Source organism: Myotis nattereri (genome assembly GCF_964212035.1).
Source record: "Myotis nattereri genome assembly, chromosome: 9".
Taxonomy (NCBI): Eukaryota; Metazoa; Chordata; class Mammalia; order Chiroptera; family Vespertilionidae; genus Myotis; species Myotis nattereri.
Window position 1 is genome coordinate 33,490,275 of NC_138084.1, and position 27,046 is coordinate 33,517,320.

A 27,046-nucleotide genomic window follows, 5' to 3' on the forward strand; every position below is an offset into this window, starting at 1 on the left:
ATATACTTAAAAGTTACCAACTTCTCTATATGTATGTTATGTTTCAATTAAAAGTTCACTTTCAATAAAATGTGAAAATGAATACAGTATTACCTCTCTTTCCTTGTCTCTCAAGGCTCACTCTGGACTACCCCAGGCTTGAGCTGCATTTATGGGAACCCGAAGTTTAATTCTCATGTAATGGGGATGTGACAGGGAAAATGACTGAGATTAGCTGTGAGCTTGTAAGAGGCAAGGTTACCTTAGCACATTTTAAAGATCAGAGGTCAGGTGCTCTGGGCCAGGGGCTCAGCCTGCATGGAGCCATTAGCTGGGAATTGCAAAGCTGGGATCTTTATTCTGAGATTTGACCTCTCAGGGAGGCAACTTGGTAGAGCAAGAGCTTGGTTTATCTTAATGCAACTCACTGGTCACATGTGATACTCTACGTCTTATGCAAGGTCCTGGGGATTCTGAGCCAAACTAGACAAGGGCCCATCACCATAAGAGGGAGGCTCAGACATGAACGGGCAGTTACAATGCAGCATGGACACAGTTGTGATAAGACAACCACAAAGCTCGAGCAGGAAAGAGGAGGGCTGCTAATCTAGATTGGGGAACAGGCCTAGGCTTTCCGAGGCAGCGGGGTTTATGCTGTGAATGAACAGGTGGCATGCAATCAGCCAGGTGAAGGGGGTGTGGCTGGGCAGGTGCTGCCAGCACATGACAGGACATGTGTAAAGGCCCAGAGATCACAGCGAGCAGGGTGCTCTCAGGGAACATAAGATGGCTATGCAGCCAAGAGTACAAATTGCAGAGGGGGCCTGAGATTAGACTGGTACTTGTCAGGTCCTGGTGGATTTAGCCCAGTTGAAGAATTTGTATTTTGACCCAGGGTGATGCAATTAAACCTTGAATTTACCCCTTCTGGAGTCTGTGACCTTGACCAAGTTCCTTCTGCTTTGGTAGTATCTGAACTATATCAGTTTTGCCTTGAATATTCAACTTACGTCGGCTTTCCCACCAATAGTTTTAAAAATACATGAAGAGGTGACTTGTTTTCTAAAGGCCCGCACATAGTAGGTACATGCAAGAAAGTGGTTGATCGATGAACGCCCCAAGTTCTATAGCAAAGGAGAACAGCGTCTCAGCGTATTATTTAGAAACACAAAAGTTGGCTCAGACCCACGCCCACCACCATATGCTGGCAGCTGAGAACACTGCAAAGGCAGCAATCAGGATGGAAAATTCCTTTCAAGTTCCCAAACCTGCAGCCCAAGGTGGCAGCTGGTGGCCTATTATTCCCTGGAGCTCTGGTGAAATGGAGGAGTTCTGTTTGTGCAATTCTAGGCAGAAGTCTGTTTTCTCTTGATGAGGAGGGATAGTTTATGGTTAGAGGGATATTTCCTTCTTCTTTTAAAAAACCTTCTTAGAGATTAAATGATCGTAGTAAGGACAGCACAAATTCCTGCCATAAGGTTTGTCTTCCTAGTTCTTCCTCAGAGGGAAATAAAGGGTTGAATAATTTATTCATTGCTTGAACAAACTTCAAGGGTGCTGTCAGAATCAAAACCAGACCAGACTTAGAGATAAGACAGAGAAACTGGTAGTGGAGGTGACTGGGCGGGTTAAGGACCTCCCAGAATTAGGGGACACCAGGGACTCCAGCATCAGGCAGGTCTGACAGCTCTAAGAGGCAGAATTCCAGGGCTTGAAACAATTGGTAGGAGCAAGGGAGAGACCTCATCCTTGGAGGGGCCAAGATAAGCTCCTACATGGGCCTCGCTAACATTTCCATGCATCTGGTACTAAGCTAAAAGGCAATAGTAAGGGCAAGGCCAGCCAAAGAGTAGGCAGTCCCTAGATACCTATAGAATCAATAAGTGCTTGAAGATTGAGACCTAATTATGAAAATTTGGGTCTAAAGCAATGAATGGATCACACACAAAAATGAGGTATAATAATAGCTAATCACTCTATAACACCATATCCCAGGCACTCTTCTAAACTCTTTACATATATTAAATCATTTCATCCTCACAATAGTCCTGTGAAGCCACTATTGTTTTTATTCCCACTTTATAGAGGAGAAAACTGCGGCACAGAGAAGGTAATTAAGTGATTTGCCTATCATCTCAAAGATAGTCAGTGTTAGAGGCAGGATTCAGTCTGGCTCCAGAGTCCACACACTTAACCATTAGAAGAGATGGCCTTGTTAAAATGGGGACAATGATGGGTTATCGAGCTCTTGCAAAAATTCTTCCAAACAAAGAAAATCACTGGTTCCACAACCCCAGGGGCTGGACTGAGTCTGAAGAAGGGGCTCAAGGTCCTCATCCTATTCACTTTTCAGGAGCACTTTTGCCTGGAAGCACCGTTTGTTGTTATATTTCAAGCGTATCATCCTAGTAGCTGTGATTAGCAGATCTAAGCCACCTCGGTCTGCCAGCTTTCCCCTTTTTCCTTTAATCTGCAAGTTTTGGCTCAGTAGCCGCCAGGATGGGGAGCTGATGTTTCTCTTTGGCTGATAGAAATATCTGACTGACAACCTCTCAGTGGGTGCCTCTGGCACAGAAGTGGTGTGAACCATTTTCCAAGTGTTGCGTGTTCAGAACCCCAACTGGCATCACAAGTCTATTAACTTGTTTCCATGCTCTTTGGTAGAAATCCATGCCACTTTGTCAACCAAAATAAGACTTTCAAAACAGAGTTAGGATGTTGCTGTAATCAGTGTAGCCTAAGTAAGTGCTAATGAAGAATTAGATGCATATAAATTGGGTTGAAGAGGCATTTTCCTGCTGTATTTCCAAAGTGAAACCCAAGAATCCTTGCAAATTGGGAGGACGTTTGGCAGGAATGCACCGGCTGGCACAAAACAGGCAGCAATTCTAGTCATGACCATGAATAGTCAGCCTTATTTGGCATAAGCAATTCTTCAGGGTATATTTTCAATTCATTGTTTGGAAAACATAAGCACATACATGCTGTTAGCTTCAGCAGAGTTGTGTGTGTACAATTCTGAGTAACCTGATTAAAATTTTTAGATCACACCCATTCTCCCTTCCTATAATTCTTTTAAGTAGATAGAATATTTTCTTAAAAATAGAGAAGACTTTTTTTCAGCAAACCCATTGAATAACACGTACTGAGCACGAATTCTATATATCGGATCCTGTGCTGGATGGAGCTGGGGATACAGTGATAGACAAACCAACTCCAATGCCTTCCTCCGGGGTCTGCCATAAAAATATTATAGAAGGTGGGGAAATAGCAAAGAGGACAGAGGGAATAAAGAGTGACAAAAAGGATCATAAGGAATGTTGTCCAATATTATTTTTAATATGTATAGTACCTTCAAGATCCTAATTATAGTTGCATGCCCCAAGGTTGAAGATAACGTGAGAGATTTTTCTAGATCGTATAGATTAAAGAAAGCAGAATGTATTTAAGGTAGATTTTAGATCTGGTTTAGATTCTATCCTATATGACATTTCCATGATATCATTGCAAGGGATGGAGTGGACCCAGGAGCCCAGTTTATTCATCTGCCCTTTCATCCATCTCATACTCATAGTGTCTACTCTGCTTTGCATCGGTGGTGAGAGTGTGATACAGCCATGAAGAAGACACGGCCCCTGCCCTCAGGGAACTTGTAGCCTAGCGCAGGGAATAGATTGATGAACACTTTTTGCCCATTAGGATTTGTGCCATGATGTAGGTGTGGATAAAATGCTGATGGGGTCCAGAGGAATAGATAACTGTCTTCTCTGTCTTTGAGATGAAAGACCTGACTGCCCTTCTTGTCCACAGAGAAAAGAACACTGTTCCTTTTTTTAGATTCTCAGAAGATGTCAGTTTCTGCCTTCCTCAGCCCCTCTCAGGTTTCTTGAGAGTCTACCGTGTGCCAGGCATCTTGCTGCGCACTCTTGTACTGCAATGAACAATGGTTAGCGTGACAGTTCCTGGGAGTCACACTTTAGGGAAGACAACTAATTTGTGTGTGTGTGGAGCGGGGGGTGGGGGGTGGGGGGGCGGGGGGAGGGGACGGGGGCGGGGAAAGGGAGTGTGACTTAAACAAGGAAATTTATTCTCTCTCAGTTCTGAGCCAGATGTCTGAGATCAAGGTGTGGGCAGGGCTGCGCTCCCTCCTCCCTCCGAAGGCTCCAGGCTCCTCCCAGCTCTGGTGGCCTCAGGAGTCTCTTGGCTGGTAGACAGCTTCCTCCTCCCTGTCCTCACATGGTCGTCCCTCTGTCCTAATCTCCTCTTTCCATAAGGATGTCAGTCCTATGGATAAGGACCATCCCTAACAACCTCATCTTGACTTGATCATCCGCAAAGGCCCTATTTCCTAATAAGATCACACGCAGGCCCTGGGGGTTAGGACTGCAGCAAAGCCCCTAAGTGGGGGCTTTGCCCATGTGCTGGATTAAACCTTTATCTTCATTCTCTTTTGACCCATAACTCAGCTCTGTTTTGACTCCTTGTTCTTTGTCCAGTGGTTACGGTGAGCTCATATCTACTTTATGGTGCAGCAAGGAGTTCGGGCCCACCCGCCCTCCCAGTCCACACCTGCCCTGGCCTCTGCCACTCCCGGGGAACTCAGGTCTATGTTGCCCCTCCCACTTGTCCTAAGTGGCGGATTCCGGATGGCTTCCCTGGCTGCCCAGGGCTCAGGCTGCCTTTGGAACACATTTGCCAGTCCAGTGTCCCACCACTAGGGACCCCCTTTCCCCACCAGTGACATCCTGGAGGGGAGACAGGAGGTGACTGTGGCAGTGGTAACCCTGTTGTGGGTTGGCCCTGCTCTCGGCTACAATTCATTTTTTAAAAATGTATTTTTATTGATTTCAAAGAGGAAGGGAGAGGGAGAGAGAGATAGAAACATCAATGATGAGAGACAATCATTGATTGGCTGCCTCCTGGACGTCCCCTACTGGGGATCGAGCCTGCAACCTGCACATGTGCCCTTGACTAGAATCGAACCTGGGACCGTTCAGTCCGCAAACCAACGCTCTATCCACTGAGCCAAACCAGCTAGGGATCAATTCATTTTTTTATGTATATTTTTATTGATTCCAGAGAGGAAGGGAGAGGGAGAGAAAGATAGAAACATCAATGATGAGAGAGAATCATTGATCAGCTGACTGCTGCACACCCCTACTGGGGATCAAGCCAACAACTGTGCCCTGACCAGGAATCACCTCCTGGTTCATAGGTGGACACTCAACCACTGAGCCACACTGGCTGGGCCAGAGTAGCTTCATTTTATGTGGAGGTGAATCATAGGATATAGGAATATACAAGGTTAGCGATACAGACGTGTGAAAAGAGATATTAAAATATTAAAGTCCCTCTATGCACAAAATGTCAAGCAATGCAAATGACCCCTCCGTCAAATTAAAAAGGATTGTCAAGAATCACAATTTCAAAGCTGGCAACTGAGTGAATTTTGAGCCATGTTTATGTTATTGGTGTACAGATGTACTACTTCATAGCTAGTTTGAAAAAGCAGTCCTAATCCTCTTTCAGGATTAATCTTGAATTCTGTGAGTTTTATATAATACTAGAGTCCCAATGCACGAAATTCATGCAAGGGGCTCGGCCCTCGCAGCTGCAGCAGCTTGCCTCAGCCCTCACAGCCCCAGCTTCATCCGGAAGGCCTTTTGGCTGTCTGGTTTAATGAGCATCTCACACTTTTATTATTATAGATAGATATCTTGAGGAGAATAACCTAGGGAAACCTGTAGCAGTCATAGTAAATAATAAATGGTTTAGAAGGGGACAAGAGGTTATTCAACTGAACCCAGCCCAGGGTGGGGTGTCAGGGAAGAGAACTGGACCCAGTCCAGGGTGGGGTGTCAGGGAAGACCCCCTTGAAGAACTGATAGTTTAGGCTGCGTTAGGAAGGCTGAGCAAGGCCTGACTTGGTGAAGAGGGAAAAGGGCTGTACACAGGACTAAGCTCAATATTTTAGGTCAGTTTCATTTTCTCACCCTAACTTTGTATCTTCTCCAGTTGGTTGTTGCTCGGGCCCTGGTGTACTTTGAGGCAAATCCCACCTAAGAATTGCTTTTGTGTGTGTTTTGGGGGAAAGGGGAAAAGAGGAGGAAAACCAAGTAGAACTGACCCTGGGCAACAGACATTGCAGAACACATAAATCCCACACTCTGTTTATTTCCCTTAGCTTATTTACAACAATACAAGTCAGTAAACACTAACTTGTAATTAACATTAGCTGACTAGCTCCATGTGTTAGGCTGGCTGATTGTGAAACGTATGCTGTATTTGTTATTAAATTCCTTTCCGACAGTGGGGGGAGTCACAGATGCAAGCTCTAACTATTTCCTCATTGCTGGTGAGGCTTCCTGCAGTATGAGACCTTTTGTAAAGTTTATTTTCATTTTAAATCTGGGGCCATTCAATCTCAGTGGTGCTTGTGGAGTTAAGGAGGATAAAATAACCTGGCACGAGGCCTCTCTCCATTTGGGAATCGGAGGAAATTCAGGAGCTAGGTTGGAACATCAGCAAATTCTCACCGGATGACAGAAGCCAATCAGATGAGAGCATTTGTCCATGACATCAATGTGAGACCAGAGCTAAAACCTTATTTAAAGACTGAGAAATTGGAAGGACATACTGATAAGGCTAGAAATCAGTGCATTGTCGCCACAGCTGACACAGCACTTTCTGTGGATCTGGTACTGAGCTCAAAAACCATTTATGCATTATTTCATTTTAAAATAACAATGACTAATGCTGTGAGCTCCCACTATAGGCCAAGTCTGCTTTAAGGACTGTAAGAATATTAACTCATCTAACCCTATAATAACCCAATAATGTAGATTTGTGTGGGGTTTTTTTGTGCAAAATCTGAGCTCAAAGAGGTCAGTTGGTATTTTTCCCCCTAAGGTCCTACAGGCTAGTAAATGGAGGAGCTAGACTTTGAACCCAGACTGTCTTCAAAACAGCCTTAGGAGGTAGGTGCTTTGATGATCCCTGCTTTACAAATGAGCAACCTGAGGCCATAGAGCAGAGCAGCAATTGTCCTAAAGCCCTATAAATCTCAGATAGAAGACTCCAAGTTGGAACTGATTTCTAAGTCCAGGATGGTTCAGGCTGTCTGGAGCATATACTGCCTTTCAGCAGAGTGCAGACCACTGGCTACTTTTTCTTGGGGCAAGAGAAACCTGGATTACAGCATCTCTCATCTCAGAAATGCTCTTGCAGCTCCCACATTGCTCTGGTAGTTGGTGTTGAGATTCATCACTGGGCAGAGAACCTGCTCTCTCCCACCTTCCTGCTTTAGTTTATTTTTCTGCTTTAAGCCTCCTCACTGAAAGCTAGACCGCTTTTGTTTTTCTTCTTTTTCTGATGGCCTTGCCTTCAGAATACAGATCAAAGTTTAAGAGGACGGCAGAATTAGCCCAGGTCTGCGGGCAAGAAATGTTTACGTAAAAATTTAATCAATGGCCCAAAGATGGAACCAGAAAGTTGAAAAGCAAAGCCAAATGGATCCATGTCTGCCACAGGAGGAATAGCAGACAGATGTACAGCTCTCTTCAAAGGTTGCTTAGGGACCCAATAAACCTGAAAAGGCTGTGTCCTGAATCTCAATGTGGGTGGGCAGATAAAGGAACATTATTCCTCTTCTTCCTCTTGGTTTTCCCAGAGTGTGTGCAACAAAGCCAATGAATATTTGCATTCAATGACTGAAAGCCACTCACATCTGTAAACACTCACTGTCCCAGCCACCAAACCCTCCAGAAAGCCTCTTAGGCCATTTCGAGGAGCCACATGCAAAGAGAAAGCCTTTTGCTTTCTATTGTTCTTTCCACTTGTGAGCTGCAAGGCCCTGTGAAGCTCCATATGTGGGGGAAACAGGGCACATTTTCCTCTTAAATTGAACCAGGCTTATTATGTCAGAGAGAGTTTAATTAAACTCTCGCTGGCAGTTGTGGAAAAGTTAGTTTCTGCCCAAGCCTTACGTCCTGGGGTCCCTGCAGGTAGTGCACACTTTCCCTTCCAGCGGAAGGTCATGAGGATCATATGAATACGCACAGATTCTGAAAGGTTCCAAGATGTTCTGGGGCATTAGATTTGTAACTTTCAATTTAATCAATCAACTCGGTGGTAGAGTAAAGGGATTACAACTAACCTACTCCCTCATCACAGGCAATTTACTGCAGGGTCGCCCGTATTAATCCTTTTTACTAGACACAAGGCAGGGCTGCCTGGGCTGTGATTGCTATACCCTTTGTCCTTTTATATATGTTTGTTCTCTCACTCTGAATTTAACTGAGGCTAGGAAAAAGCTCAAAGTATTTCTTTGTACTCATGCTTCTCTTCCAGCCCAAAACAGTAGAGTTCTTGCAAATTGGGAGGGATGTTTGCCAGGGCTGTAGTGCCTGGCACAGACCTTTGCAGAAACTCCACTTGTGATTATAAATACTTGGCCTCTCTTGGCAGAAACAATTCTTGAGGGTATATTTTTCAACTTGTTGTTTGGAAAACTTAAGGACATAACTGCCATTAGCTTCAGCGGAGTTTTGTGTGCAAATTCCTGGGTAACCACACATAATGCTGTTGTTTAATGGACTTTTGTGTATATTCCCTCCCCTATGATTTCGTAAAGCTTTTTGGAGTTTAGAATATTTTCATGCAAAGGGGAAATTAAGTCTTTGTTACTAAAGCATGCATTTCTTGGAATCACAGCCTAAGAAGTGGCAAACAGGTTTGATGGAAATATTAAATGAAAAATGCATGGGTTGGTTTCATACTTAAATGTTAACCACATCCATTTTGCCAGGAAAACTGGTAGCATTAGAACTTACATAATAACTGATCCATGATGTGCCAATGAGTCCAATCTTTTCTCCTTCACAAATCAGTTCAAAACAGGTGATTATTTGAGCTGTGTGAATGAAGTGCAGAAACCATGTCCTATTTAAACTGCCAACTAGCAAGAGTAAATTTGTGGGTGTCTTGACAAAGGATTGTCGAAAATCACAATTTAAAATCACAATTTTAAATACTTGGCCTCTCAGTGAAGTAACTTGTGCCAATCAGTGGTAATGGGACTTTGCCTTGAACGATATAAAGAAAGTATTGCTTTATATAATTCTAAATGGTCACTCTAATAGAGGCATGTCTTATTTAAGAAAGGATATGCTCAAGAAATACAGTTTGGAGACTTCCAGGAGGAAGGCAGAGTGAGAGGCTGTGAACCTTCCAATTTTAAGTCCCATTTAAATGCCAGTCAAATAGTCTGAAGCAAAGGTTTCCAAGTAGCCATCATAATCATTCCAAGAAACTCCAGGAAAAATGAGTGTGGATGAAAAAAGGGGTTCTATAGAAAGTAGCCTCACGGGAGGATCTGATCATAAATTCCTAGCTGGGCAGGTCATAGTGGGTAGTTATTTTGTTAGTAAAAGGTTTATATTTAAGTAAGCCCTGTCCATTGTTTCAGGGCATTTAGGTTAATACACCTTTGACATAGCCCTAATGACCTTTAAGACAGCACATTATCTTGTCCTATAGTCCAATACTTGCCTTGCTTTCTCCCACCTCCATGTAATCTTCCTTACCTTCCCTCCTTAATTTCAAATGCTTAAAGGAAGCCACAAAACTGTTATTCTATGAAAGTATTTGATATCTTGCTCCCTGGCATATGTTATTAGTTTGACTCAAATAAAAACTGTTATAAAAATTCTCTACAGGTTTGCATGTTATGTCAACATGAGTAAAATAGAAAAAAAGTGATTTTGAATTATTAAAAATGCTGGTCTGTATGAAAGAAGAAATATGAATTAAAAACCTGGGTGCAGGGTGAGGTGGGAGTGGCAGTAGTATGTGTGGAATGAGTAAACCATGAAATGAAATGAGAATAAAAACAGAATTTAGAGAATAATTGCAACCTATATTTAAATGTGGGAGAAAGACATTATACTTATTTCAGAAGAGCTCGTTATGGGAGGGAGGAGTGAGAAGGAGTAAACAATGATAATATAGGTAAAATGTAGAATTGGATACTATCCTATCTAATAATAGAGAAACATGGTAATTAACCGTAACTTTGCTACCCTTCCCATTGGCTAATCAGCGAGATATGCAAATTAACTGCCAACCAAGATGGCGGCTGGCAGCCAGGCAGCTGAAGCAAACAGGAGGCTTGCTTGCTCCAGTGATAGAGGAAGCCAAGTTTCCCGCCTGCCGCTGCCGGCCTCTGAGCTTGCACTCTAAGAAACAATGTTGCAATTATAGAAGCTAAACAAGCTCCAGAAACCTCCTTTCAGCCGTCAGAGCTGGAGCGAGCAGGACTGCAACATTGTTACAATTATAGAACCCAAACAAACTCAGATACCTGCTTTCAGCATCTGAAGTCTCAGAGCTGGAGCTGAGCCTCAGAGCTAAAGCCAGCTCTCAGCTCCAGTGACAGCCATAGAAGGTAAATAAATCCCAGAATAAAAAAAAGAAAAAAGGAGAGGTTGGGAGCTTTAGTCATCCGCCAGCCTGAAAACGGCCCTCAGCCCCTCACCCAGACTAGCCAGGCACCCCAGTGGGGACCCCCACCCCGAAGGGGGTGTGACCAGCTGCAAACAGCCATCATACCCTCATTCAGGCTGGCCAGGCACCCAAGTGGGACCCCTACCCTGATCCGGGACACCCTTCAGGGCAAACCAGCCGGCCCCCACCAGTGCACCAGGCCTCTATCCTATATAGTAAAAGGGTAATATGCAAACTGACCCTAACAGCAGAAAGACTGGGAATGACTGGTCACTATGACACACACTGACCACCAGGGGGCAGACGCTCAATGCAGGAGCTGCCCTCTGGTGGTCAGGGTGCTCTCACATGGGAGGAGCTCTGCTCAGCCGCAAGCCAGGCTGATGGCTGCCAGTACAGCGGTGGTGGTGGGAGCCTCTCCTGCCTCCTCAGCAGCGCTAAGGGTGTCCGACTGCAGTTTAGGCCTGCTCCCCGCTGGGAAGTGGACATCCCCCAAGGGCTGCCAGGCTGCCAGAGGGATGTATGATTGCCATCTTAGGCCCAATCCCCCGGGGAGCAGGCCTAAGCCAGCAGGTGGTCATCCTGTGAGGGGTCCCAGACTGCGAGAGGGCACAGGCCGGGCTGAGGGACCCCCCCTCCCCTCTGAGTGCACAAATTTTTGTGCACTGGGCCTCTGGTAGAAAATAAACAGAGAAAAAGAAAATGAATTAGGGAAAAATATGCAGAGCATGGGAAGAGATATGAAAAGATGCAAAAGAAGATGGATCTGGATAATGGAGTACTCTGGGAAAGATAGGAGTTCCTAAAGAAAGAGAAGGAATAAACAGGAATTAACTGAGCACATTGCACACAATCAATGCTCTGAATAGATCTGTGGCATGATAGAGCAAACAACAAAACAACAACAAAAACAAAGATTTTTAAAAAGTTGTACTAGAAGAGCCCTAACCGGTTTGGCTCAGTGGATAGAGCGTCAGCCTGCGGACTCAAGGGTCCCAGGTTCGATTCTGGCCAAGGGCATGTACCTTGGTTGCGGGCACATCCCCAGTGGGGACTGTGCAGGAGGCAGCTGATCGATGTTTCTCTCTCACTGATGTTTCTAACTCTTTATCCCTCTCCCTTCCTCTCTGTAAAAAAATCAATAAAATATATTTTAAAAAAATGATGTACTAGAAGAAAAATGTCACCACTAATGAAATAGCTGAAAGTATAAATAAAGTCCTACTTAAGATTCCATTTAAAATAACTGAGATCAACATGCGTCATAAAATATTTAATTTTAACTACAAGAGAGAAAGCATTCTGTAAAAGCTTGGTTACAGATGTCATGTAAAGGAATATAATTCATAAGTGAATTAGGACTATGTTTTCTTTCATTGCAATAGAAAACCACGTATGAAGCCTAGTCAGAATAGAAAGCTGTATAATTTAGGTTTTTATAAAAATAAAAAGGCTTTCACAGATTTTCAGTCTTAAGAAACTTAATCACCCACTAATAAACAAGCATTGACTTCAAAAGTACTAATACTTTAAAAATAAATCTGATCTTTAAAGACAGATCTGAAACAAAATGATGCTATTAAAAATAGTAAGAAATCATGAATTTGTAAGTATCCATTGAAGAGACATAAATAAAAATAATAACAGGGAAAAATTGTTTGTTATAGGAGTTTGGAATTAGGAGAACTATTAAAAGTAGATTAAAATAAATAAATTTAGTAGCAAGTTAAATCAATTGAGAATGGAAATGAGAAAAGATTTGAGAAAAACAAAAAACAGCAAAGGTTTCCATAAAAGTGAGTTAAAAGATACTATTCAAATAAGGTATGAATGTATTGATAAAATAGAAGTAATATCTCTGCTGTTTATTCTAAATTGATAGTTAAATTGAACTAAAAATATTATTGTCAAAGGGAATAAAATTAAGCAAAATAATAAAACAAAAATTGCATTGTTATATAATACCAAAGAAAATCTAGAGAGAAGAAAACTAACTATAAAAAAATAAATAAATTGAGAGATAAATAATTGAGAATGGCAGAACATAAAGCAGTTAGGATTAAGGTTAAAATACACGTAAGTTTAAACAATCATGTGGGAAGCAAAACAAAAGAAGGAAAAAGAAAACAAGAAAAACTTCCAATTGGATTAATGCAATAATTTATTGGGAAATCTTTAAAAAGGCTTAGAAAGTGTAAAGAAAACATTAAAAAGATATATTAATTAAAGTGAAAGAAAAGCAAGTGCAATGTCAGACGTGGTTGAATTTAAGGCAAATGTTATTAAAGGAATTTAATTATGTTAATTATGTGGTGATAAAAGTCAGAATTAGTAATGAGAGCATAACAATATTGTGTCTATAGGGCTCAAAGAACATCGTGATAAATAGAAAGCAATTATTGTTAAAAAATCAATGATAAGTAAGTATACCATTTTAGGTCATGTGTTAACACCCCATTATAAAATATGAAAAACCAAGCAGAAAAGAGTAAAGTAATAAAGAGTCTGAAAAACATAATTAAACTTACCATAATATAGCAGTAAGGATGGATATTACCAAGAATTAAATGGATTGAACAGAAATAACATAAAAAAAACCCTACAAATTTACTGTGGTACCTGATGAGATGTTGAATTAGCACATCCTCCTCACTCTAAATTTAATGTTGGGAAACTTCAGAAACAGAAGGAAACACAAACCCATGGAGCTAACAGAGACATTAAAATAAAAGGGAGATCAAAGGTTGTTTTGAGTGTGGGGAAGGCACCTGAGCCTAGAATAAGAGGATGGATGGAGAAGGACTGATGGAGCAGGATGGGTTTGGAAGTTCTCTTATTTCCCATCTCTGACATTGCCAAGGGAGAGACAGTGCCTATTGTGCAACCAAGATGTCTGCAGCAGCAGGCCAGCCCTATTCCTGCTTCTATCCAGAGTAATCTCAGGGCAGCAAAAAATTCTCCTCAAGGGAAGAGGAGATAAAGGGAGCCCAGGCATCTTTGGGTGCACCCTTCTCCACCCCTTCCCACTCCAAACTCACAGGGTTGGGAACTGGAACCTAAGAAGATCACCTCTTCCTACTCCTGCTTTGTTCTAAGAGTGTCCCGATGAATCCCTGACAGGAGAAGGTACCCAGTAGAATGGAAGCAAATGGGGGAGTGGATAGAGTAGTTGCTGTCTTTCAACAGATGGTTCGAAGATTTAACATAAGCACATACGTATCTTCAAGACATAGGGAAGATATTAGTAATATGAAGGAAGGATAGGAAGTAAAGAAAAAGAACCAAGTGTAAATTGGGTGTTAAACAAATGTTTATAATGGCTGTGATATCCCTGCCAAAGATGCACAACCTGAATCTACTCCCGAGGAAACATCTGATAACTCCAAACTGAGACAACCTACAAAATAACTGCTGCTTTTCAAAACTGTCACTGTCATGGAGGTCAAGAAAGGCAAAGGAACTGCCTCCAGATTAAAGGAGGATAAACAAGCCACGTAAATGCAGAGTGTGATCCTAGGTTGAATCTTGGGCTGAAATTTTTATTTTAAACTTGCTACGGAGCTGTGCTGTGCAATATAGTGGCCACTAGATTATGGGGCTATTGAGTAAATGACATGTGGGTAGTCTGACTTGAGATGTGCTTTAATTATAAAATCTAACCAGAGTTTTAGCATAAAATCAATGTAAAGTATATCAATAATAAATTTTCATATTAATTACACATGGAAATGATATTATTTTGGATACATTGGCTTAAATAAAATAAATTATTAAAAGTGATTTCCCTTGCTTCTTTTTACTTTTTAAAAATGTGGCTACTAGAACATTTAAAATGACATATGTGGCTCATTTTTATGTCTTACATTATACTGATATCATATAGTATTGCTATAGGGGTACAATTAATGTCATTTGAACAAGGTATGTATATTGGATAGTAGTATTTTTTCAGTGGTAATGATGTGTATTGTGAGTTGTAAGAGAATGTCCTTGTTCTTAGAAAATACGTGACTGAAGTACTTAAGGGCAAAAGACCAGAGATGAAGTTTGCTACTTATTCTCTAAAGTTCAGAGAAGTTGGGTTGTGTAAAATAGCAAAGACTGAAGAAGAGAAAAAGAAAATATCCATAACAATCCAGAAATGAAATTCTAGGAAATAACCAATATAAAGTATGTATTTGGGTAGAGCGATGGTAGAGACCAAAGGAATCTGAGGGATGCTAATATTCATGTTTTGTTAGAAGAAAACATAAATCTTATAATGTTTATGAAATCAATAGAGATAAATAAACATAAGCACATGTCTTAAATTAAAGACAACCAAAAAAAACAAAACAAAACCACAACCATTAAAAATATCAAAGAGAGAAAGAGAAGAAAGAAACCCAGTAACAACAACAACAACAACAACAAATAAATAAAGGCAACCATCCTAAGAACAACAACAAAATGAACCAAGTAACTTCTAAATGAGTATAAAAAACTTTAATTTAGGCATGGAAAGAAAAGAAATGGTATTTTAAAAAAAGTTATAATCAGAAAATATAAGATGGCAGAAAAATTGTAATATATAGTAATCACAATGTATGTGGTGTAATGAAATGAAAGAAACAAATAAAGCCATAGGGGCCTTGCATGGACCAATAATGCTCATGCTGTATGAAATAAGTAACATACTCCTCAGCATCTGAAGTAGAATAAGAAAAAAGGGCTTTCTAAAGTAAACATATACAGGTTATAATAAAAAAACACTGTTAAAATAAAAAAAAAAAACCCCAAGAGTTATTTACTACTCTCTTACCAATACAAAATTTGAAACACAAATAGAAACCCAAATCCTTGATTATTTGGAAATTTAAATATACTCAGCTAATTAACAAGTATGTCTAGTAGAACGAGTACAAAAGTACTCTCTTAAAAAAAAAAACAACTATGAAAATGAGAACTACATATTAAAATCTCTAGGAGGTGCTCAGAACTCTACTAAAAAGATAAGTCACAGCTATAATTGCATTTATTATTAATATTTTAAAAAATAAAAAAGGGAAAATCAGCATATTAAGTAAGCAATATTAATTAAATAATATAAAAATTTAGCACAGGAACAAAAGGGCAATCTAAAAGAAATGAGAGAATAGTATATGTAAACCAAATATATGTAAATTAGAAAAGGGATAAAAATAGCATTATTTACTAAGTTAACAAAACTTATTTGATAAGGTCAACACAGGTAGGTTTAGTCATGAAATGAAGAAGAATTATCCTTTTTGTACTCTATAGTGGTTTGCTATGGACTATGAAAATCTGAGTAAAGTAGATAATTTTTTAAGGAAAGAAATAAAGTTCTAAAACTAACACAAAATAAAGAGCCTGAGTACAGCAATAACTGATGAAGAAAATGGAAGAGAAAGTGGAGGTGAGGATGGAGGAAAAATTATGCTTGTGGTTACCTCTTTCAAAGTATCAATGACTGATAGATATGGGTAGGTAGTAACTAACTAATTTCCTTCTGAAAGTTAATATGATCTTGAGACTAAAGTCACATAAAGATCAGATTTAAAAATCAGAAACTATAGACCTATTTCGCTCTTGCATATACTTGTGAAAAATTTAAAAACAATACTGATCATTAGTATTTTAAAGAGAGTCATGGCCAAAGGGCTTAGGGTCAGATGGACCTCATTCAAAGCCTGACTCTACCAGCATTGACTCTATGAACTGCACCTAATTGCTAACCTTCCTGGGACTCAATTTCTTCTTCTTTAAATAGGAAACCATATTCATCCTATGGGGCTAAGGCAAGTGTTATTGAGAAAATATGTGGAAAAATAAATATGACATCTTGCAAATAGTATATAGTAGTGGGAGAATAATAATTATGCACGTGCACTGAAGGAAAAAACACACCATCAAGTTAGGTTCACCACAGAATGGAAGAGTAGTCTAGCAAATGAAAAACTATCTATACTAATAAAAGGGTAATATGGTAATTAGACCATAATTAATATGGTAATTAGACATCCGGATAGACCGGACGTCTTCTGGACATCTTTCTGGACAAAAGCCGCAAACACTGAGAAGGCTGGCAGCATCAGAGAGGCGGCAGCGTGGGAGAGGCCACAGTGCTCTCCCCTTCTACAGAGGCAGCCACAGAGGCAGCAGCATGGGCACAGTCCCAGCACCGCACCTCCACAGAGGCTGGACAGGGTGCGACCTGCTGTGCCTCAACCTCCCATAGACCCTCCCCAAGGTGGCCTGGCCCTAGATTGCCCACAAGTGGGCGGGGGGCAGGGCCAGCGCTAAGAAGTGAGGTCTGAGGGCCAGCAGCTGCTGCAGCTGGCAGTGGCAGCAGCAGTGGGGTGATGCAGGCGGCACCTTCCCCTGATTGGCCTGGTCACCTCCCGCAAAGGGAGGCCAGACTGCGGCTTAGGCACGGTCCCTGGCTAAGCCATCAGTAGGACATCTCCTGAGGGCTCCCGGACTGTGAGAGGGAGCAGCCTGGGCTGAGGGCCCCCGCCCTGCTTCATCCCAGTGCATGAATTTTCATGAACCAGGCTTCTAGTTAATTATAATATTCTACAAAAAGAGATTAAATAATAACAATTATATGTCCATAGGGGCTACAAATAGCTTTTGAAAAGTCCAATAACCATTTAAGAATTAAAAGTAGGCATTTATATAAATATTTAAGGTCAAAAGTCAACATTGTGCTTAATATATATTAAAGCAATAAAAAAAAAGGATCTCTTACTCTTTGGGACAGCATGGAGGAACCTGGAGAGTATTACGCTAAGTGAAATAAGCCAGTCAGAGAAAGATAAGTATCACATGATCTCATTCATACGTAGAATCTAATGAACAAAATAAACTGATGAACAAAATAGATCCAGAGACATAGAAGCATGGAACAGACTGTCCAATCTCAGAGGGAAGGTAGGGGTGGATGGGTAGATGGGAAGAGATAAACCAAAGAACTGGTATGTATATATGCAGAGCCCATAGACACAGACAATAGGGTGATGAAGGGCAAGGGCAAGGGCAGGGGCACGAGCATGGGTGGGGTTGGGCTAGAAGGTGTCAATGGGGAAAAAAGGGGTCAGATGCAATACTTTCAACAATAAAGATTTAAAAAAAGAGAAATATTAAATGCATTTTAAGTGCAAATAGAAGTCAAACAAAATTATCCACTTTTACCATTATTATTTTATTGTAATGGTGATTCTTGTTAGTGAACAAGAGCACCATAGAAATCATAGGATAGTAATCAGAAGGAAGAAAAAAAAAAAAAGACAAAAAACATGTTGCTCTTCGCAGGCAAATGATGAATGATTACTTATGTAATCCAAGGAATTGTGGATAAAACTATTAGTAATAAAAGCATATAGTTGCAATAAAAGTGAATAAAAGATCAATAGCATTCTAGTACACTAAGTATAACCTGGCAAAAAATATGACAAAAATTGGAAATCAGATTTCTAGTAAAAAAAAAAAAAAAAAGTAAAATAATCCTAGAAAATTATTAAGGATATACAAGAAAGAAACTTCAAAGCTTTCATGAGGGAAAGGAAATCATTTAGGAAAAATTAAAATTTGTTCAAGTCTCAGTGTTTAGAGAAATTGCATATATGTTTATACCAGGAAACATGAGCTTTGAAAACGCACTCCCCGTTATTAAAGGGTGTTCTTCTAGCCCTGGCCGATTTGGCTCGGTGGATGAAGCATCGGCCTGCAGACTGGGGGGGTCCCAGGTTTGATTCCGGTTGGGGACATGTGCCTTGGTTGTGGGCACGTCCCCAGTGTGGGGTGTGCAAGGGGCAGCTGATTGGTGTTTCTCTCTCATCGATGTTTCTGGCTCTCTGTCTCTCTCCCTTCCTCTCTGTGGAAAATCAATAAAATACATTAAAAAAAAAAAAAGGGTGTTCTCCTAGCTAAAATTTCAGAAACCACCTAACATGTAAGCACTGAAGTGTCTACTTATAACTTTGCTACTTTGAATATGCTTTGGGTGGAATGAGAGCCTAGTGCCTAGAAAGGGAGAAGGGAATTAGAGGCCTAAGGAATGGGAAATGAATTGGCATCCAAGTTTACCCACAGGCCCAGAGGGAAGACGGTCCCATTTGGATGTCCTATGAGCAGTGGGAGGGAAGCAGCATTTGACAGGTGGGGGATTCTAACTCAAAGGTGGGGGGATGTAATCAAAATCCTATCGTGATGACTGACTTTACTGTATTTTTTAATTTTGCCTGTTATTGTACCAAGGTAATACATGTACAGAGTCAAGAATCAATTTCTGAAAGTGTGGCCACATCAGTCAGGTCCCGCAGGAGATTGATGACATAAGCAATGAGGCAAGAGAGGAGAGTTTGATGAAGGAATAATTTATAAGGACATGTCAAGGTTAAACAGAAGCAGGAAGATCAGGGCCCTTGGATGGAAAAACTTTCAATGAAAAAGTGATCCAGAAAGAAAGGTTCTTTGTGTCCACCTGAACTCTGGGCAGAGCAGAAAGGGTGTCCCTTGAGAATTTATAACCATGGGTTTGGGGTTTGACATTGCTCCATTGTCTTGCAGCTTTGTGTTGTTTGAAAGAGGTCTGATGCCACTTGGTTCCTGATCTTTTGTTTGTGACTAGTTTTTCTGGATGCTTGTAGGGTTGTCTTTATGCTCATTATTCTAAAATGTCAAGATAATATGCCTTTTTCATTCATTGTGCTGAGCACTTGACCTTCTTTTAGTTCCTGAGGCTATTCCCGCATTTGTACAAAGAACTGGCTTGGTTCCTAGGCACTGCCCTCTGTGCAGGTTTTAGGATTCATCTTTCCATGCTCTGCTAAGACCCTTTCTCTATATCTGTCATCCTCCAGATTTTGGTGTTATTGTAGCCTTCTTTCCTCTTTTCTTGTCTTTGTGGGTTTATATCCTTTTTATTCATCTAATGTTATCTTTATAGGAATTGAGGAAAGATCAGAGATTAATGTGTATGTTTGACCTGCTATGTTTAACTGGAAAACATCAGTTGACTTTCCTTTTCTATTCCATAAATAGTGAGTTGTTGCTATAAGACTTCCCAGAAAGGTGGAGGGAACAGAGGGGAAAAAAAGGGGAAGAAACTATTTAATTTTTTCTCTTTTGCCCCTTCTTTCACTGAACCGGTGTATCATGACACAGGTGCTTGGTATCAAATTCTATTTCCTGGGGATGTGCTCTATTGTGACTCAGACTGGTGGCAGCACAGCTGGGAGGTCTGATGGGCACAATTACTCAGCCTGAGGAAGATTTTCCCAGTGATGGCAGAAAGCAGTGGGATTATTATTTGTTGAATGTTTAATTTTGTTTCTGAAAATTAAATCTTTGTTAGATCAAAAGAAGAGTCCTATGGTCCATATATGAAGAAAATCACTGTCCTAGGCAACCCACTGTCCTAAGGAAACCCACAAATAATAGTCTTACTCATGAATGGCAAGGAACTGAGCAAGGTAAATATTATAAAGCTAATAATTCGTCCCAAAATAATTTGGGTATTTAGTGCAATCTCACTTAAAATTTTGACAGGATCCTTTGTAGAACTTGATAAAATTATTTCACAATCATTTATAAACATAGAAAGACGATAATATTGAGGAATATTTTAAGAAGGAAGCATACTACCTTCCCTTCCAAGCCAGAAACCAGGCTTGTCAGCTTTAATGTTTCTCTCTCACTCCTCCACATGCAATCCATGAAGAATCTACCTCTAAAAGATCTCAAATCCATCCCTCTCTCCATCACCATGTTCACTGCCTTAGTCCGAGGTATCACAGTCACTGTGATATCTCCCTAACCCATCTTCTCATATACCACTAGCTCCATCCAATGTGTTCTGCATTCAGCAGCCATGTAAGGTCCTATCTCTCTTCTGCCTTCACCTCTTCATGGCTTTTCACTGCTCATCTCCTTCCACTCCCTCCCTTGCTCATTTTGTAACTGCTATTCATCTATCCATTCCTTCGTTCATACAACACTACTTATTGAGAAGCATTCAATATGCCAGACAATAAGCTAGCCCTCGGGGAGATAATGAGAAAAGTCAGATCCAATTCCTGCCAACACCCTAGTGGTTTTAAAGGCAAAGGACAATAAACAAAATGAAAAAAGATTCAAGTGTGTTAGTAATTGAACCAATCTCAATTTAAAATCATAAAATTTGTTTTTTATTACCATTACCTGGCAAAACTCAAACACTGAACACTGAAGAGGCTGGGAGACACAGATATATTTGTTCATTCTTGGTCGCATGGTGAATTGATAGAAATGTTTTGGAGAAGAATGTGGCCAAAAAAATCTCAAGAGCCACAAAAGTTCATCTCCTTTGATCCAGCAGTCTTACTATTGGAAAATTATCTCAAAGAAATAATTCAAAGGAAGTAGAAAGGGAAGAGGAAGGTTTTATGTACAAAGTTTTGGTATTGCAGTGCTTTTTATGTTTGCAAAGGCCCTGGCATCACCTAACTGTTCAATAAAAGAACAGTTAGGTGAGAGGTAAGAGCAAGTAATAAACTGTGGCCATGGAAACACAATCCAATGCAAAAATGTGTTCAAATGTGATATAGGAACTCTGTGTACAGATGAATATACAAAGAAATGAAAGTCGTTGCCAAGTGTTAGCATGGCGGTCTTTCATGTGATTGGATTTAATAATGAATGATTTTTCAAATTAAGTGACCCAATGGAAAAAGAGGCTGAATTTCACTGTAAAATTAACTTCGATTCTGTAGAGTATATTTCCCAGTGGCCATGTTTACATGTGAGGTAGTGTTCCCAAATGCAAAAAATAATTGGCTCCTGGAAAAGATTTTCTTTTTGTCAATATTTATTTGTTAAACGGTGTTAAACCTATATCCAAGCATGGGGGGAGTCATGCATTTTACATTATCAAGGGAGATTACAGAGTCTCTCCGGAGTGGAAGCATTTGTCAAAAACCCAGGAGCTGTGTTCAGAACAAGAGAGTAAAGAGACTCAGCATGTGTTAGGCAACTCCCAATCCCCTGGCAAAGACTGGGCATGTCTCCAACTCCTGGGACACCCCTATGCAGTAACACTGCCCAGTCACCGTGTTTCTGTAAAGAACACCTACTCCTGGACCCCAGCTGGGCACTACACTCACCACACTGCTGAGGACAGACACTGGGGTGGGGTGGGAAGTGCGGGGGGGTGGGGTGGGGCTGGGGCAGGCCACACTAGCACTGTTAATACCCCAGGGTTCTAGAACTCTGTTCAGGCTCAGAGAATGCAAACTTTCACTTCTGAGGATCTCCGCAGAGTAGGTCTTTGCACAGTGGGGAAAAGCTGTTCAGAGTTTGGTATCTGTTGAGGCCATGGTGGTACAGCAGGGCCTTATTAAAAGGTGCTTTGTGTATAAGACATTCGATTTCACTGCAGAGGAGAGAAGCCTGCCTCACGACATCCCTCAGAGGAAGGCGGAAGCGAACCAGGAGTGCTGAGCTTTGATTTTGGTTCTGACACTCTGGCTATGAGATCTGAGCCCTGAACTTCTTTGTGCTTTAGGTTTTTTCCACCTATGAAGTAAAACTTGCATGAACCAGCCTTAAAACAGATTTCTAAAAAAGTACTCAATTGGGAGTGTTTTAACAGGATTTCACTATTTCCAGATGGCCAGCAGGGATTTATGGCATTACAATAGAGAGGGGATGTCAGAAGTCATTTAGGTAATCTTCCCTAGCTCCCCACACCTGCCCCCTCCAAGAGGAAGGGGTGCACTGGATGCAGAAAGTGCTCTGGTCTCCAAGAGACGGAACTCTAAAACCATCAGTGTTTGGAGCAAACCATTTTGCATAATGGCCGAGAAGAGTCAGGGCAGATGTGGCCCACACAACAGATGGCTGAAGGCATAAAGGTGTTGCCCAATCCCCCATCTGTATGCTCAAGGGCAAGTTATCCAAAGAGAACAGAAGGACAGGCACCCGAAGTTGCTATCTTATATTATTGCGGAGGTTCTCAAAGTCATGGTTTACTTTGAGAGAGTGCCACAGCGACCTCTGGGCTCTCTGAGGCCTTTCCAGGGAGTCTGTGAGGTGAAACTATTCTCATAACAGTACTAAGATATGATTTGCCTTTTCCAATGTGTTGACATTAACATTGCTGGTGGGGAAATAAAACCAACCCAAAATCCGTTGATGGTGCAAACCCAAGGTGAGTAAAACTATTGGAAGTTAATGCGGATCAAAGTAGTGGCCTTGAGCTGTATCAGTAGAGTGTATTCTTCACCGCCAGAAACGTGCAGCGCACAACAACCACGAAAGTCAGTTTCCCCTGAGAATGTCCTTGATGAAACCATATAAATTATTAATTTTATCAAATCTCTGTACCTTTGAGTACACATCTTCCTATTGTACTGTGTGACTAATTGGGAAATATGCGTAAAGCACTTCAACTGCAAACTGAAGTACCATGATTGTCTTGCATAAAAGCACTTGTGCGATTGTTTGAGGTGCAAGCTGGACTGACAAATGATGGTTATTCAGACTTGAGAATCTGGCAGACATTTTCTCAAAAATGAAGTGAGCCTGTCACTTCAAGGAAGACACCTGACAGCATTTGCGGCTAATGATAAAACTCAAGCTTTCAAGCAAAACTTAGAATTTTAGAAAACTTGTATCTGTCACTATGAATTTTATAGCTTTCTAATATTTAAACCCTTTTCTGATGAGACTGGAAGTGGTATAATGAGTGTGACTTTTGATACTGTATAATGAAACGTCTCCACTTTTGGATCATCTGCATAACTCAGAACATCAATATTTTCCAAATGACCAATGTGTGATGTTACAAAATCATTCATTTGTATCAGATGTACTCACAGTGCCAAGGAAAGCAATGCATTTTAATGCAATAGAATATGAGTTTATTAATATGGTTTTAATATTCTACGTTGTAATTACCCTTTAAGAAAGTAGAGTAGTCCCCTCTCCCCCCAGTCTGAGGTTTTGCTTTCCACGGTTTCAGTTTCCTGAGCTCAATCATGGTCTGAAAATATTAAATAAAAAATTCCAGAAATAAGCAATTCATAAATTTTAAATTGCACGCCAGTATGAGCAATGCGATGAAATCTCCCGCTGCCTTGCCCTGGAAGTGAATTATCCTTTGTCCAGTGCATCCACACTGTGTACATTACCTGCCCGTTAGTCACTGAGTAGCCGTCTTAGTTATCAGACGGACTGTCGCAGTATCACAGTGCTTCTGCTCAGGTAACCCTTCTTTTACTTAATAATGCTAAGAATTATTAAGAATAGTAATGCTGGCAATTCAGATATGCCAAAGAGAAGGTGTAAAATGCTTCCTTTATGTGAAAAGTTGAACATTTTCAACTTAATAAGGGGGAAAAAATCACAACCGTATGCTGAGGTTGCTAAGATCTACTCTAAGAACTAATCTTCTACCAATGAAATTGTGCAGAAGCAAAAATAAATTCATGCTAGTTTGGCTGTCCCATCTCACATTACAAAAACAATGTCCACAGAGCGTGATGAGTGCTTAGTTAAGATGGGAAAAGCATTAAACTTTACCATAGGTATGCATGTAGAGGAAGAAACATCCTATATAATAAAAGCCTAATATGCTAAGTATCTGGTTGTCTGTTCAACCAATCAAAGCATAATATGCTAATGATATGCTAAGGCCACTCAACTGCTCGCTGTGATGTGCACTGACCACCGGGGGCAGACAGTTAACCAGCTGACTAGTTGCTATGAGTGCACTAACCACCAGGGGGCAGACGCTCCACTGGTAGGTTAGCTTGCTGCTGGGGTCAAGCTGATAGGGACTGAGAGAGCCGGGCCAGACACGCCTTAGAGCCCTCTGGCAGTCTCTCCCTGGCTGGCCAACCTCTCGCATCCCTCCTTGGCCCCTATAGTGCACTGGTAGGGTCACTCAGCCTGGCCTGTGCCCTCTCGCAATCCGGGACCCCTCGGGGGATGTCAGAGAGCCGGTTTTGGCCCGATCCCACAGGCCAGGCCAAGGGACCCTACTGGTGCATGAATTTGTGCACCGGGCCTCTAGTAGTACATATACGGCTCAGTCCACTGGGGGTCCTGGAACATATCCCCTCAGGATAAGGGGGAACAACTGTACCATTTGCAGAGTTTTGGTATAGAATCAAAGAAGATTATCTGTAATGATCTGAAAAGGTTATTAAAATATTCTTCCCTTTTCCAATTACCTGGCCGAGATAGAATTTTCTTCATATATAACAATCCAAAATATAAACCATGACAGGTCGAATGCAGAGGCAAATATGAGAATCCAGGGGTCTTCTATTAAATCAGAGGTTAAAGAGATGTGCAAAAATGTAGAACAATGATACTCTTTTCACTACATTTCTTTTGTTTTGGACATTCCAGTTCTTTTCATAAAATATGGTAACATGTAATAAGTTTATTATTGCTAATTCATTGCATGTTCCTTTTCAAAAAGAAAGTAATATTTTTAAATTTCTGTTTTAATTTTTCCTGTGGTGACTATTGAGAGACACAACCCACATAAACAAAAGACTGCGGGAGTCCCCAATAGCTTTTAGGTGTGTAAAAGGGACCTTGCCATTAAAAAGCGTGAGGACGGCTGCTCCAAGTTCCTTGCAGAAAAGCAGCATTTTTGATGAGTAATTAATAAAGAGAGAGGGACTCCGAATTTATCAGTTCGCACTATTGTCGGGAAGCAGCATCATGGCTTAACTGGGCTTAATGTCAAGCATTGGTTATCAAGACAAAATCATCCTTGGAGACGCCAAAGGATAGTCATCTATGGTCAAAGATTGGTAGAAATCACTTTTGATAAAATCATATTTTTAAAGCCCTGATTGGACCTTCTCTGTGCCCTTTCAATTAGCTCCAGTCTCCTGAGCATTCAAGTCCTTTTCCTCCAAGGAGGGTCTGGCCCACACCTCCAGCCCACACCCCCTGCTCAGTACTGGCCATGGTGACTAGATGCGGGCTAGAAATCCGCTTCCCCGGTCAGAGCGAATGCCACCCTGAGCTCAGCAATCAGCACACGGTCCTTGGGGAGGCACCAGGCACTTCCAGGCACTGAGAATAACAAATGAGCCTGCCGTGGCTTTTGTCCTGGAGAACTTTGTCTGATGGGAATAAAGGCTCCTGAAGAATAATTACAGTTGGATGTGATAAATGCTCTTCTGTACATAGTGACCAAATTTTTCCCGACCAAAAATTAAGACACACTCTGACATCTGTCAATGGAAGCATCCTGAGGGATCGGGAATACATATATTGATTAAGAAACTCCCCAATGAAGGAAAAATACCAAATGATCACACTCATTCAGGGATAATAAAGACCATTATAAACTTATGAACAAAAATAGATACAGAGGCAGAGCTGCCTCAAACAGACTGTCAAACTGCAGCAGGAAGGCCGGGGAGGGTAGGAGGGCAGAAGGGGCGGGGTGTGGTAAGAGATCAACTGAAGGACTTACATGCATGCATACAAGCATAACCAATGGAAATAAGACACTGGGGGTAGGGGAGGTCAGAGGATTGTCAAGGGTGGGAGAAAAAAGGAGACATATGTAATACCCTTTGTAATACTTTAAGCAATAAATAAATAAATAAATAAATAAATAAATAAATAAATAAATGAAACTCCCAACAACTCCACAGACGTTCTGTACAGATTTGTCCTTGATTTGTCCCAAAGATCCAGAAACAATGGTCTGTACCTTTTAAATGTGTTTTTTAGTTCTGAGAAAGAACAGTGTCAGAATAGAAAAGAGCAAGCAGCTCATCAGGATTACAAAAGATGAGCAATGGACCCCTAACATTTTGCCTCCGGGTTGGTGGATGGGAGGCACTGGGGGAAACCTTTTCCTTCATACTGTTCCAAGTGGTTTCCACCCCCAGGCAAAGAGCCCAAGTTTGTTCTCGCAGGTCTCCCACACCAGCTGAAGCAGATCAAGCTGAATCCCAGAGTCAAGAAAATGAACTAATAAGAGGCTTCTAAGATGCAAGCCTTAATTACATGTGGGTAAAAATTAAACAATTGGGCTCTTGATCTGCCAAGAAATGTTGGAGTGCCGTCTGGGTGGGCTGTTTGGGGACCACGGAGCTTCTAGTCTGAACTGGGTCTTCTTAAGTTCTAACCATGTACCCTTTGCTCCCCCTTCCTTTGGGGGCTGACTCAAATCCCTCCCTTTAATCTCTTTCTCCCAGTCCCACTGTTCTTTCCCAGCTGTGGCAACTCCAAAGTGACATGAACAAGAATCAAACAATAAACAGAAAAAGCGTGCTCAGTGCCACACAGGGACATCCTGCCACCCACCGTTAGAGAGAATGGGCAACACTGGCTCTTAAAGGCAACCCAAATGAAAGGCAGGGCAAGAGGCCTGAAAACCCCTTTTGGAATCTTGGCTCCACTACTTACATTTGACTGTGGGCAAATCATGACATTTCTCTGATCTCCAGTGAGTTCATCCGCAAAAACTGGTTATTTTTGAGACTTAAATGACACCATGTGTAAATGGCACACAGTAAGTCCACTCTTCATCATCATAATTGTC

General features: G+C 41.2%; 1 protein-coding gene across 3 annotated transcripts in view; it reads right to left on the reverse strand.

Annotated features, from left to right (window-relative positions):
- SPON1 (spondin 1) overlaps nt 1-27,046 on the reverse strand; it is a 255,424-nt gene that overhangs the window by 119,794 nt on the left and 108,584 nt on the right. The window lies entirely within an intron of this gene.